Consider the following 10,000-nt stretch of genomic DNA (forward strand, 5'->3'; position numbering starts at 1 on the left):
TTTTTTTTCCACACCTTTGAAAAAGCCCTTTTGAATTCCTCGGTGCTTTGTTCTTTCTGTGTGATGAAACTAAGGGAAGCATGTCACATAGATGGAAAATGCCTCTGTTGTTCCAGGATGAGTAGACATTGTATCTTGCAAGGTCTGTTGGATGCAGAGCTAAAGATTTTAGCTGGGTGGAATATGGTGGAAGGCAAAAGAGCACTGAAAGCTTGATCTTCCGGTCAATTTTCCATCCATATGGTTTACTACAAGACCTAAGGGATGAAGAGTAGTGTTTTTCATAGATTAAGGACCCCAAGGCTCACAAAACGGTTAGAGAGTAGTGCCCCGTGTGAGGATCGAACTCACGACCTTCAGATTATGAGACTGACGCGCTACCTGCTGCGCTAACGAGGCCAATTAGTGAAAGTGATATGTGTGTCATAGCTGGCCACCATACTTGGAAGCTGATGGCGGTGGCACATCTTTTTTTCCCTTTGGTTTTCTCTATTTTTCTCAAAACAAGGCAGCTCCTTTTCCCATATGGTCTAGCGGTTAGGATTCCTGGTTTTCACCCAGGCGGCCCGGGTTCGACTCCCGGTATGGGAAATGCAAGTCCTTTTAACGACCCGCACACTCCTAGTGCTGAAACCTCAAAGCTGTTTTTCCATTGTAACCTCCAATCATTCCCTTGTTGTCAAAGTACCAAGGGTCAAAGCCAGGGATGCAGACAAGACAGGTCAAGCCGGGTCAGGACAGGAAATTAAATACTATCAGGAACACAGGAACTCACAGGGCAAGCTGAAGTTCATCCAGCAACTAATGGCTCATGCACGCGCTTTGGCGTACGTATATGCGCACTGGCACATGAATTTTCACACATGAATAATATCAGGATCACAGGAACTCACAGGGGAAGCTGAAGATCATCCAGCAACTAATGGCTTATGCTGCTAGCTTTAAATAGGCCACTGGGCACCAGAAATTGTCACGCATTGTGTGCGCTTTGGCGTACGCACATGCGTACTAGCACATGAAGTTTCTCGGCCGTTCTCGCTCTTCTGCACATTTGCATTGGCAAATATCTATGTGCCAATCTTCTGCAAACCATTCTCTGACAGAGACATCATCTTTTTTTTCCACACCTTTGAAAAAGCCCTTTTGAATTCCTCGGTGCTTTGTTCTTTCTGTGTGATGAAACTAAGGGAAGCATGTCACATAGATGGAAAATGCCTCTGTTGTTCCAGGATGAGTAGACATTGTATCTTGCAAGGTCTGTTGGATGCAGAGCTAAAGATTTTAGCTGGGTGGAATATGGTGGAAGGCAAAAGAGCACTGAAAGCTTGATCTTCCGGTCAATTTTCCATCCATATGGTTTCCTACAAGACCTAAGGGATGAAGAGTAGTGTTTTTCATAGATTAAGGACCCCAAGGCTCACAAAACGGTTAGAGAGTAGTGCCCCGTGTGAGGATCAAACTCACGACCTTCAGATTATGAGACTGACGCGCTGCCTGCTGCGCTAACGAGGCCAATTAGTGAAAGCGATATGTGTGTCATAGCTGGCCACCATACTTGGAAGCTGATGGCGGTGGCACATCTTTTTTTCCCTTTGGTTTTCTCTATTTTTCTCAAAACAAGGCAGCTAGTTTTCCCATATGGTCTAGCGGTTAGGATTCCTGGTTTTCACCCAGGCGGCCCGGGTTCGACTCCCGGTATGGGAAATGCAAGTCCTTTTAACGACCCGCACACTCCTAGTGCTGAAACCTCAAAGCTGTTTTTCCATTGTAACCTCCAATCATTCCCTTGTTGTCAAAGTACCAAGGGTCAAAGCCAGGGATGCAGACAAGACAGGTCAAGCCGGGTCAGGACAGGAAATGAAATACTATCAGGAACACAGGAACTCACAGGGCAAGCTGAAGTTCATCCAGCAACTAATGGCTCATGCACGCGCTTTGACGTACGTATATGCGCACTGGCACATGAATTTTCACACATGAATAATATCAGGATCACAGGAACTCACAGGGGAAGCTGAAGATCATCCAGCAACTAATGGCTTATGCTGCTAGCTTTAAATAGGCCACTGGGCACCAGAAATTGTCACGCATTGTGTGCGCTTTGGCGTACGCACATGCGTACTAGCACATGAAGTTTCTCGGCCGTTCTCGCTCTTCTGCACATTTGCATTGGCAAATATCTATGTGCCAATCTTCTGCAAACCATTCTCTGACAGAGACATCATCTTTTTTTTCCACACCTTTGAAAAAGCCCTTTTGAATTCCTCGGTGCTTTGTTCTTTCTGTGTGATGAAACTAAGGGAAGCATGTCACATAGATGGAAAATGCCTCTGTTGTTCCAGGATGAGTAGACATTGTATCTTGCAAGGTCTGTTGGATGCAGAGCTAAAGATTTTAGCTGGGTGGAATATGGTGGAAGGCAAAAGAGCACTGAAAGCTTGATCTTCCGGTCAATTTTCCATCCATATGGTTTCCTACAAGACCTAAGGGATGAAGAGTAGTGTTTTTCATAGATTAAGGACCCCAAGGCTCACAAAATGGTTAGAGAGTAGTGCCCCGTGTGAGGATCGAACTCACGACCTTCAGATTATGAGACTGACGCGCTACCTGCTGCGCTAACGAGGCCAATTAGTGAAAGTGATATGTGTGTCATAGCTGGCCACCATACTTGGAAGCTGATGGCGGTGGCACATCTTTTTTTCCCTTTGGTTTTCTCTATTTTTCTCAAAACAAGGCAGCTAGTTTTCCCATATGGTCTAGCGGTTAGGATTCCTGGTTTTCACCCAGGCGGCCCGGGTTCGACTCCCGGTATGGGAAATGCAAGTCCTTTTAACGACCCGCACACTCCTAGTGCTGAAACCTCAAAGCTGTTTTTCCATTGTAACCTCCAATCATTCCCTTGTTGTCAAAGTACCAAGGGTCAAAGCCAGGGATGCAGACAAGACAGGTCAAGCCGGGTCAGGACAGGAAATGAAATACTATCAGGAACACAGGAACTCACAGGGCAAGCTGAAGTTCATCCAGCAACTAATGGCTCATGCACGCGCTTTGGCGTACGTATATGCGCACTGGCACATGAATTTTCACACATGATTAATATCAGGATCACAGGAACTCACAGGGGAAGCTGAAGATCATCCAGCAACTAATGGCTTATGCTGCTAGCTTTAAATAGGCCACTGGGCACCAGAAATTGTCACGCATTGTGTGCGCTTTGGCGTACGCACATGCGTACTAGCACATGAAGTTTCTCGGCCGTTCTCGCTCTTCTGCACATTTGCATTGGCAAATATCTATGTGCCAATCTTCTGCAAACCATTCTCTGACAGAGACATCATCTTTTTTTTCCACACCTTTGAAAAAGCCCTTTTGAATTCCTCGGTGCTTTGTTCTTTCTGTGTGATGAAACTAAGGGAAGCATGTCACATAGATGGAAAATGCCTCTGTTGTTCCAGGATGAGTAGACATTTTATCTTGCAAGGTCTGTTGGATGCAGAGCTAAAGATTTTAGCTGGGTGGAATATGGTGGAAGGCAAAAGAGCACTGAAAGCTTGATCTTCCGGTCAATTTTCCATCCATATGGTTTCCTACAAGACCTAAGGGATGAAGAGTAGTGTTTTTCATAGATTAAGGACCCCAAGGCTCACAAAATGGTTAGAGAGTAGTGCCCCGTGTGAGGATCGAACTCATGACATTCAGATTATGAGACTGACGCGCTACCTGCTGCGCTAACGAGGCCAATTAGTGAAAGTGATATGTGTGTCATAGCTGGCCACCATACTTGGAAGCTGATGGCGGTGGCATATCTTTTTTTCCCTTTGGTTTTCTCTATTTTTCTCAAAACAAGGCAGCTAGTTTTCCCATATGGTCTAGCGGTTAGGATTCCTGGTTTTCACCCAGGCGGCCCGGGTTCGACTCCCGGTATGGGAAATGCAAGTCCTTTTAACGACCCGCACACTCCTAGTGCTGAAACCTCAAAGCTGTTTTTCCATTGTAACCTCCAATCATTCCCTTGTTGTCAAAGTACCAAGGGTCAAAGCCAGGGATGCAGACAAGACAGGTCAAGCCGGGTCAGGACAGGAAATGAAATACTATCAGGAACACAGGAACTCACAGGGCAAGCTGAAGTTCATCCAGCAACTAATGGCTCATGCACGCGCTTTGGCGTACGTATATGCGCACTGGCACATGAATTTTCACACATGAATAATATCAGGATCACAGGAACTCACAGGGGAAGCTGAAGATCATCCAGCAACTAATGGCTTATGCTGCTAGCTTTAAATAGGCCACTGGGCACCAGAAATTGTCACGCATTGTGTGCGCTTTGGCGTACGCACATGCGTACTAGCACATGAAGTTTCTCGGCCGTTCTCGCTCTTCTGCACATTTGCATTGACAAATATCTATGTGCCAATCTTCTGCAAACCATTCTCTGACAGAGACATCATCTTTTTTTTCCACACCTTCGAAAAAGCCCTTTTGAATTCCTCGGTGCTTTGTTCTTTCTGTGTGATGAAACTAAGGGAAGCATGTCACATAGATGGAAAATGCCTCTGTTGTTCCAGGATGAGTAGACATTGTATCTTGCAAGGTCTGTTGGATGCAGAGCTAAAGATTTTAGCTGGGTGGAATATGGTGGAAGGCAAAAGAGCACTGAAAGCTTGATCTTCCGGTCAATTTTCCATCCATATGGTTTCCTACAAGACCTAAGGGATGAAGAGTAGTGTTTTTCATAGATTAAGGACCCCAAGGCTCACAAAATGGTTAGAGGGTAGTGCCCCGTGTGAGGATCGAACTCACGACCTTCAGATTATGAGACTGACGCGCTACCTGCTGCGCTAACGAGGCCAATTAGTGAAAGTGATATGTGTGTCATAGCTGGCCACCATACTTGGAAGCTGATGGCGGTGGCACATCTTTTTTTCCCTTTGGTTTTCTCTATTTTTCTCAAAACAAGGCACTAATTTTCCCATATGGTCTAGCGGTTAGGGTTCCTGGTTTTCACCCAGGCGGCCCGGGTTCGTCTCCCGGTATGGGAAATGCAAGTCCTTTTAACGACCCGCACACTCCTAGTGCTACAACCTCAAAGCTTTTTTTCCATTGTAACCTCCAATCATTCCCTTGTTGTCAAAGTACCAAGGGTCAAAGCCAGGGATGCAGACAAGACAGGTCAAGCCGGGTCAGGACAGGAAATGAAATACTATCAGGAACACAGGAACTCACAGGGCAAGCTGAAGTTCATCCAGCAACTAATGGCTCATGCACGCGCTTTGACGTACGTATATGCGCACTGGCATATGAATTTTCACACATGAATAATGTCAGGATCACAGGAACTCACAGGGGAAGCTGAAGATCATCCAGCAACTAATGGCTTATGCTGCTAGCTTTAAATAGGCCACTGGGCACCAGAAATTGTCACGCATTGTGTGCGCTTTGGCGTACGCACATGCGTACTAGCACATGAAGTTTCTCGGCCGTTCTCGCTCTTCTGCACATTTGCATTGGCAAATATCTATGTGCCAATCTTCTGCAAACCATTCTCTGACAGAGACATCATCTTTTTTTTTTCCACACCTTTGAAAAAGCCCTTTTGAATTCCTCGGTGCTTTGTTCTTTCTGTGTGATGAAACTAAGGGAAGCATGTCACATAGATGGAAAATGCCTCTGTTGTTCCAGGATGAGTAGACATTGTATCTTGCAAGGTCTGTTGGATGCAGAGCTAAAGATTTTAGCTGGGTGGAATATGGTGGAAGGCCAAAGAGCACTGAAAGCTTGATCTTCCAGTCAATTTTCCATCCATATGGTTTCCTACAAGACCTAAGGGATGAAGAGTAGTGTTTTTCATAGATTAAGGACCCCAAGGCTCACAAAATGGTTAGAGAGTAGTGCCCCGTGTGAGGATCGAACTCACAACCTTCATATTATGAGACTGACACGCTACCTGCTGCGCTAACGAGGCCAATTAGTGGAAGCGATATGTGTGTCATAGCTGGCCACCATACTTGGAAGCTGATGGCGGTGGCACATCTTTTTTTCCCTTTGGTTTTCTCTATTTTTCTCAAAATAAGGCAGCTAGTTTTCCCATATGGTCTAGCGGTTAGGATTCCTGGTTTTCACCCAGGCGGCCCGGGTTCGACTCCCGGTATGGGAAATGCAAGTCCTTTTAACGACCCGCACACTCCTAGTGCTGAAACCTCAAAGCTGTTTTTCCATTGTAACCTCCAATCATTCCCTTGTTGTCAAAGTACCAAGGGTCAAAGCCAGGGATGCAGACAAGACAGGTCAAGCCGGGTCAGGACAGGAAATGAAATACTATCAGGAACACAGGAACTCACAGGGCAAGCTGAAGTTCATCCAGCAACTAATGGCTCATGCACGCGCTTTGACGTACGTATATGCGCACTGGCACATGAATTTTCACACATGAATAATATCAGGATCACAGGAACTCACAGGGGAAGCTGAAGATCATCCAGCAACTAATGGCTTATGCTGCTAGCTTTAAATAGGCCACTGGGCACCAGAAATTGTCACGCATTGTGTGCGCTTTGGCGTACGCACATGCGTACTAGCACATGAAGTTTCTCGGCCGTTCTCGCTCTTCTGCACATTTGCATTGGCAAATATCTATGTGCCAATCTTCTGCAAACCATTCTCTGACAGAGACATCATCTTTTTTTTTTCCACACCTTTGAAAAAGCCCTTTTGAATTCCTCGGTGCTTTGTTCTTTCTGTGTGATGAAACTAAGGGAAGCATGTCACATAGATGGAAAATGCCTCTGTTGTTCCAGGATGAGTAGACATTGTATCTTGCAAGGTCTGTTGGATGCAGAGCTAAAGATTTTAGCTGGGTGGAATATGGTGGAAGGCCAAAGAGCACTGAAAGCTTGATCTTCCGGTCAATTTTCCATCCATATGGTTTCCTACAAGACCTAAGGGATGAAGAGTAGTGTTTTTCATAGATTAAGGACCCCAAGGCTCACAAAATGGTTAGAGAGTAGTGCCCCGTGTGAGGATCGAACTCACGACCTTCATATTATGAGACTGACACGCTACCTGCTGCGCTAACGAGACCAATTAGTGGAAGCGATATGTGTGTCATAGCTGGCCACCATACTTGGAAGCTGATGGCGGTGGCACATCTTTTTTTCCCTTTGGTTTTCTCTATTTTTCTCAAAACAAGGCAGCTAGTTTTCCCATATGGTCTAGCGGTTAGGATTCCTGGTTTTCACCCAGGCGGCCCGGGTTCGACTCCCGGTATGGGAAATGCAAGTCCTTTTAACGACCCGCACACTCCTAGTGCTGAAACCTCAAAGCTGTTTTTCCATTGTAACCTCCAATCATTCCCTTGTTGTCAAAGTACCAAGGGTCAAAGCCAGGGATGCAGACAAGACAGGTCAAGCCGGGTCAGGACAGGAAATGAAATACTATCAGGAACACAGGAACTCACAGGGCAAGCTGAAGTTCATCCAGCAACTAATGGCTCATGCACGCGCTTTGACGTACGTATATGCGCACTGGCACATGAATTTTCACACATGAATAATATCAGGATCACAGGAACTCACAGGGGAAGCTGAAGATCATCCAGCAACTAATGGCTTATGCTGCTAGCTTTAAATAGGCCACTGGGCACCAGAAATTGTCACGCATTGTGTGCGCTTTGGCGTACGCACATGCGTACTAGCACATGAAGTTTCTCGGCCGTTCTCGCTCTTCTGCACATTTGCATTGGCAAATATCTATGTGCCAATCTTCTGCAAACCATTCTCTGACAGAGACATCATCTTTTTTTTCCACACCTTTGAAAAAGCCCTTTTGAATTCCTCGGTGCTTTGTTCTTTCTGTGTGATGAAACTAAGGGAAGCATGTCACATAGATGGAAAATGCCTCTGTTGTTCCAGGATGAGTAGACATTGTATCTTGCAAGGTCTGTTGGATGCAGAGCTAAAGATTTTAGCTGGGTGGAATATGGTGGAAGGCCAAAGAGCACTGAAAGCTTGATCTTCCAGTCAATTTTCCATCCATATGGTTTCCTACAAGACCTAAGGGATGAAGAGTAGTGTTTTTCATAGATTAAGGACCCCAAGGCTCACAAAATGGTTAGAGAGTAGTGCCCCGTGTGAGGATCGAACTCACAACCTTCATATTATGAGACTGACACGCTACCTGCTGCGCTAACGAGACCAATTAGTGGAAGCGATATGTGTGTCATAGCTGGCCACCATACTTGGAAGCTGATGGCGGTGGCACATCTTTTTTTCCCTTTGGTTTTCTCTATTTTTCTCAAAACAAGGCAGCTAGTTTTCCCATATGGTCTAGCGGTTAGGATTCCTGGTTTTCACCCAGGCGGCCCGGGTTCGACTCCCGGTATGGGAAATGCAAGTCCTTTTAACGACCCGCACACTCCTAGTGCTGAAACCTCAAAGCTGTTTTTCCATTGTAACCTCCAATCATTCCCTTGTTGTCAAAGTACCAAGGGTCAAAGCCAGGGATGCAGACAAGACAGGTCAAGCCGGGTCAGGACAGGAAATGAAATACTATCAGGAACACAGGAACTCACAGGGCAAGCTGAAGTTCATCCAGCAACTAATGGCTCATGCACGCGCTTTGGCGTACGTATATGCGCACTGGCACATGAATTTTCACACATGAATAATATCAGGATCACAGGAACTCACAGGGGAAGCTGAAGATCATCCAGCAACTAATGGCTTATGCTGCTAGCTTTAAATAGGCCACTGGGCACCAGAAATTGTCACGCATTGTGTGCGCTTTGGCGTACGCACATGCGTACTAGCACATGAAGTTTCTCGGCCGTTCTCGCTCTTCTGCACATTTGCATTGGCAAATATCTATGTGCCAATCTTCTGCAAACCATTCTCTGACAGAGACATCATCTTTTTTTTCCACACCTTTGAAAAAGCCCTTTTGAATTCCTCGGTGCTTTGTTCTTTCTGTGTGATGAAACTAAGGGAAGCATGTCACATAGATGGAAAATGCCTCTGTTGTTCCAGGATGAGTAGACATTGTATCTTGCAAGGTCTGTTGGATGCAGAGCTAAAGATTTTAGCTGGGTGGAATATGGTGGAAGGCAAAAGAGCACTGAAAGCTTGATCTTCCGGTCAATTTTCCATCCATATGGTTTCCTACAAGACCTAAGGGATGAAGAGTAGTGTTTTTCATAGATTAAGGACCCCAAGGCTCACAAAATGGTTAGAGAGTAGTGCCCCGTGTGAGGATCGAACTCACGACCTTCAGATTATGAGACTGACGCGCTACCTGCTGCGCTAACGAGGCCAATTAGTGAAAGTGATATGTGTGTCATAGCTGGCCACCATACTTGGAAGCTGATGGCGGTGGCACATCTTTTTTTCCCTTTGGTTTTCTCTATTTTTCTCAAAACAAGGCAGCTAGTTTTCCCATATGGTCTAGCGGTTAGGATTCCTGGTTTTCACCCAGGCGGCCCGGGTACGACTCCCGGTATGGGAAATGCAAGTCCTTTTAACGACCCGCACACTCCTAGTGCTGAAACCTCAAAGCTGTTTTTCCATTGTAACCTCCAATCATTCCCTTGTTGTCAAAGTACCAAGGGTCAAAGCCAGGGATGCAGACAAGACAGGTCAAGCCGGGTCAGGACAGGAAATGAAATACTATCAGGAACACAGGAACTCACAGGGTAAGCTGAAGTTCATCCAGCAACTGATGGCTCATGCACGCGCTTTGGCGTACGTATATGCGCACTGGCACATGAATTTTCACACATGATTAATATCAGGATCACAGGAACTCACAGGGGAAGCTGAAGATCATCCAGCAACTAATGGCTTATGCTGCTAGCTTTAAATAGGCCACTGGGCACCAGAAATTGTCACGCATTGTGTGTGCTTTGGCGTACGCACATGCGTACTAGCACATGAAGTTTCTCGGCCGTTCTCGCTCTTCTGCACATTTGCATTGGCAAATATCTATGTGCCAATCTTCTGCAAACCAT

General features: G+C 45.9%; 11 non-coding genes across 11 annotated transcripts; 7 read left to right on the plus strand and 4 right to left on the minus strand.

Annotated features, from left to right (window-relative positions):
• Nucleotides 1–326: 326 nt before the first annotated feature.
• TRNAM-CAU (transfer RNA methionine (anticodon CAU)) lies at nt 327–399 on the minus strand. The gene has a single exon. It is a non-coding gene; the product is annotated as a tRNA-Met (tRNA).
• A 120-nt stretch (nt 400–519) lies between these two features.
• On the plus strand, nt 520–591 carry TRNAE-UUC (transfer RNA glutamic acid (anticodon UUC)). Its single transcript has one exon. It is a non-coding gene; the product is annotated as a tRNA-Glu (tRNA).
• Nucleotides 592–1,632: 1,041 nt separating this feature from the next.
• Nucleotides 1,633–1,704, plus strand: TRNAE-UUC (transfer RNA glutamic acid (anticodon UUC)). Its single transcript has one exon. It is a non-coding gene; the product is annotated as a tRNA-Glu (tRNA).
• Nucleotides 1,705–2,552: 848 nt separating this feature from the next.
• TRNAM-CAU (transfer RNA methionine (anticodon CAU)) lies at nt 2,553–2,625 on the minus strand. The gene has a single exon. It is a non-coding gene; the product is annotated as a tRNA-Met (tRNA).
• A 120-nt stretch (nt 2,626–2,745) lies between these two features.
• On the plus strand, nt 2,746–2,817 carry TRNAE-UUC (transfer RNA glutamic acid (anticodon UUC)). Its single transcript has one exon. It is a non-coding gene; the product is annotated as a tRNA-Glu (tRNA).
• Nucleotides 2,818–3,858: 1,041 nt separating this feature from the next.
• TRNAE-UUC (transfer RNA glutamic acid (anticodon UUC)) lies at nt 3,859–3,930 on the plus strand. The gene has a single exon. It is a non-coding gene; the product is annotated as a tRNA-Glu (tRNA).
• An 848-nt stretch (nt 3,931–4,778) lies between these two features.
• On the minus strand, nt 4,779–4,851 carry TRNAM-CAU (transfer RNA methionine (anticodon CAU)). Its single transcript has one exon. It is a non-coding gene; the product is annotated as a tRNA-Met (tRNA).
• Nucleotides 4,852–6,085: 1,234 nt separating this feature from the next.
• TRNAE-UUC (transfer RNA glutamic acid (anticodon UUC)) lies at nt 6,086–6,157 on the plus strand. Its single transcript has one exon. It is a non-coding gene; the product is annotated as a tRNA-Glu (tRNA).
• Nucleotides 6,158–7,200: 1,043 nt separating this feature from the next.
• On the plus strand, nt 7,201–7,272 carry TRNAE-UUC (transfer RNA glutamic acid (anticodon UUC)). The gene has a single exon. It is a non-coding gene; the product is annotated as a tRNA-Glu (tRNA).
• Nucleotides 7,273–8,313: 1,041 nt separating this feature from the next.
• Nucleotides 8,314–8,385, plus strand: TRNAE-UUC (transfer RNA glutamic acid (anticodon UUC)). The gene has a single exon. It is a non-coding gene; the product is annotated as a tRNA-Glu (tRNA).
• Nucleotides 8,386–9,233: 848 nt separating this feature from the next.
• On the minus strand, nt 9,234–9,306 carry TRNAM-CAU (transfer RNA methionine (anticodon CAU)). The gene has a single exon. It is a non-coding gene; the product is annotated as a tRNA-Met (tRNA).
• Nucleotides 9,307–10,000: the final 694 nt, after the last annotated feature.

The sequence above is a fragment of the Lithobates pipiens genome, unplaced genomic scaffold (assembly GCF_037356315.1).
Source record: "Lithobates pipiens isolate NorthernLeopardFrog02 unplaced genomic scaffold, aLitPip1_a1.2 Scaffold_8, whole genome shotgun sequence".
In the NCBI taxonomy this organism is placed as follows: domain Eukaryota; kingdom Metazoa; phylum Chordata; class Amphibia; order Anura; family Ranidae; genus Lithobates; species Lithobates pipiens.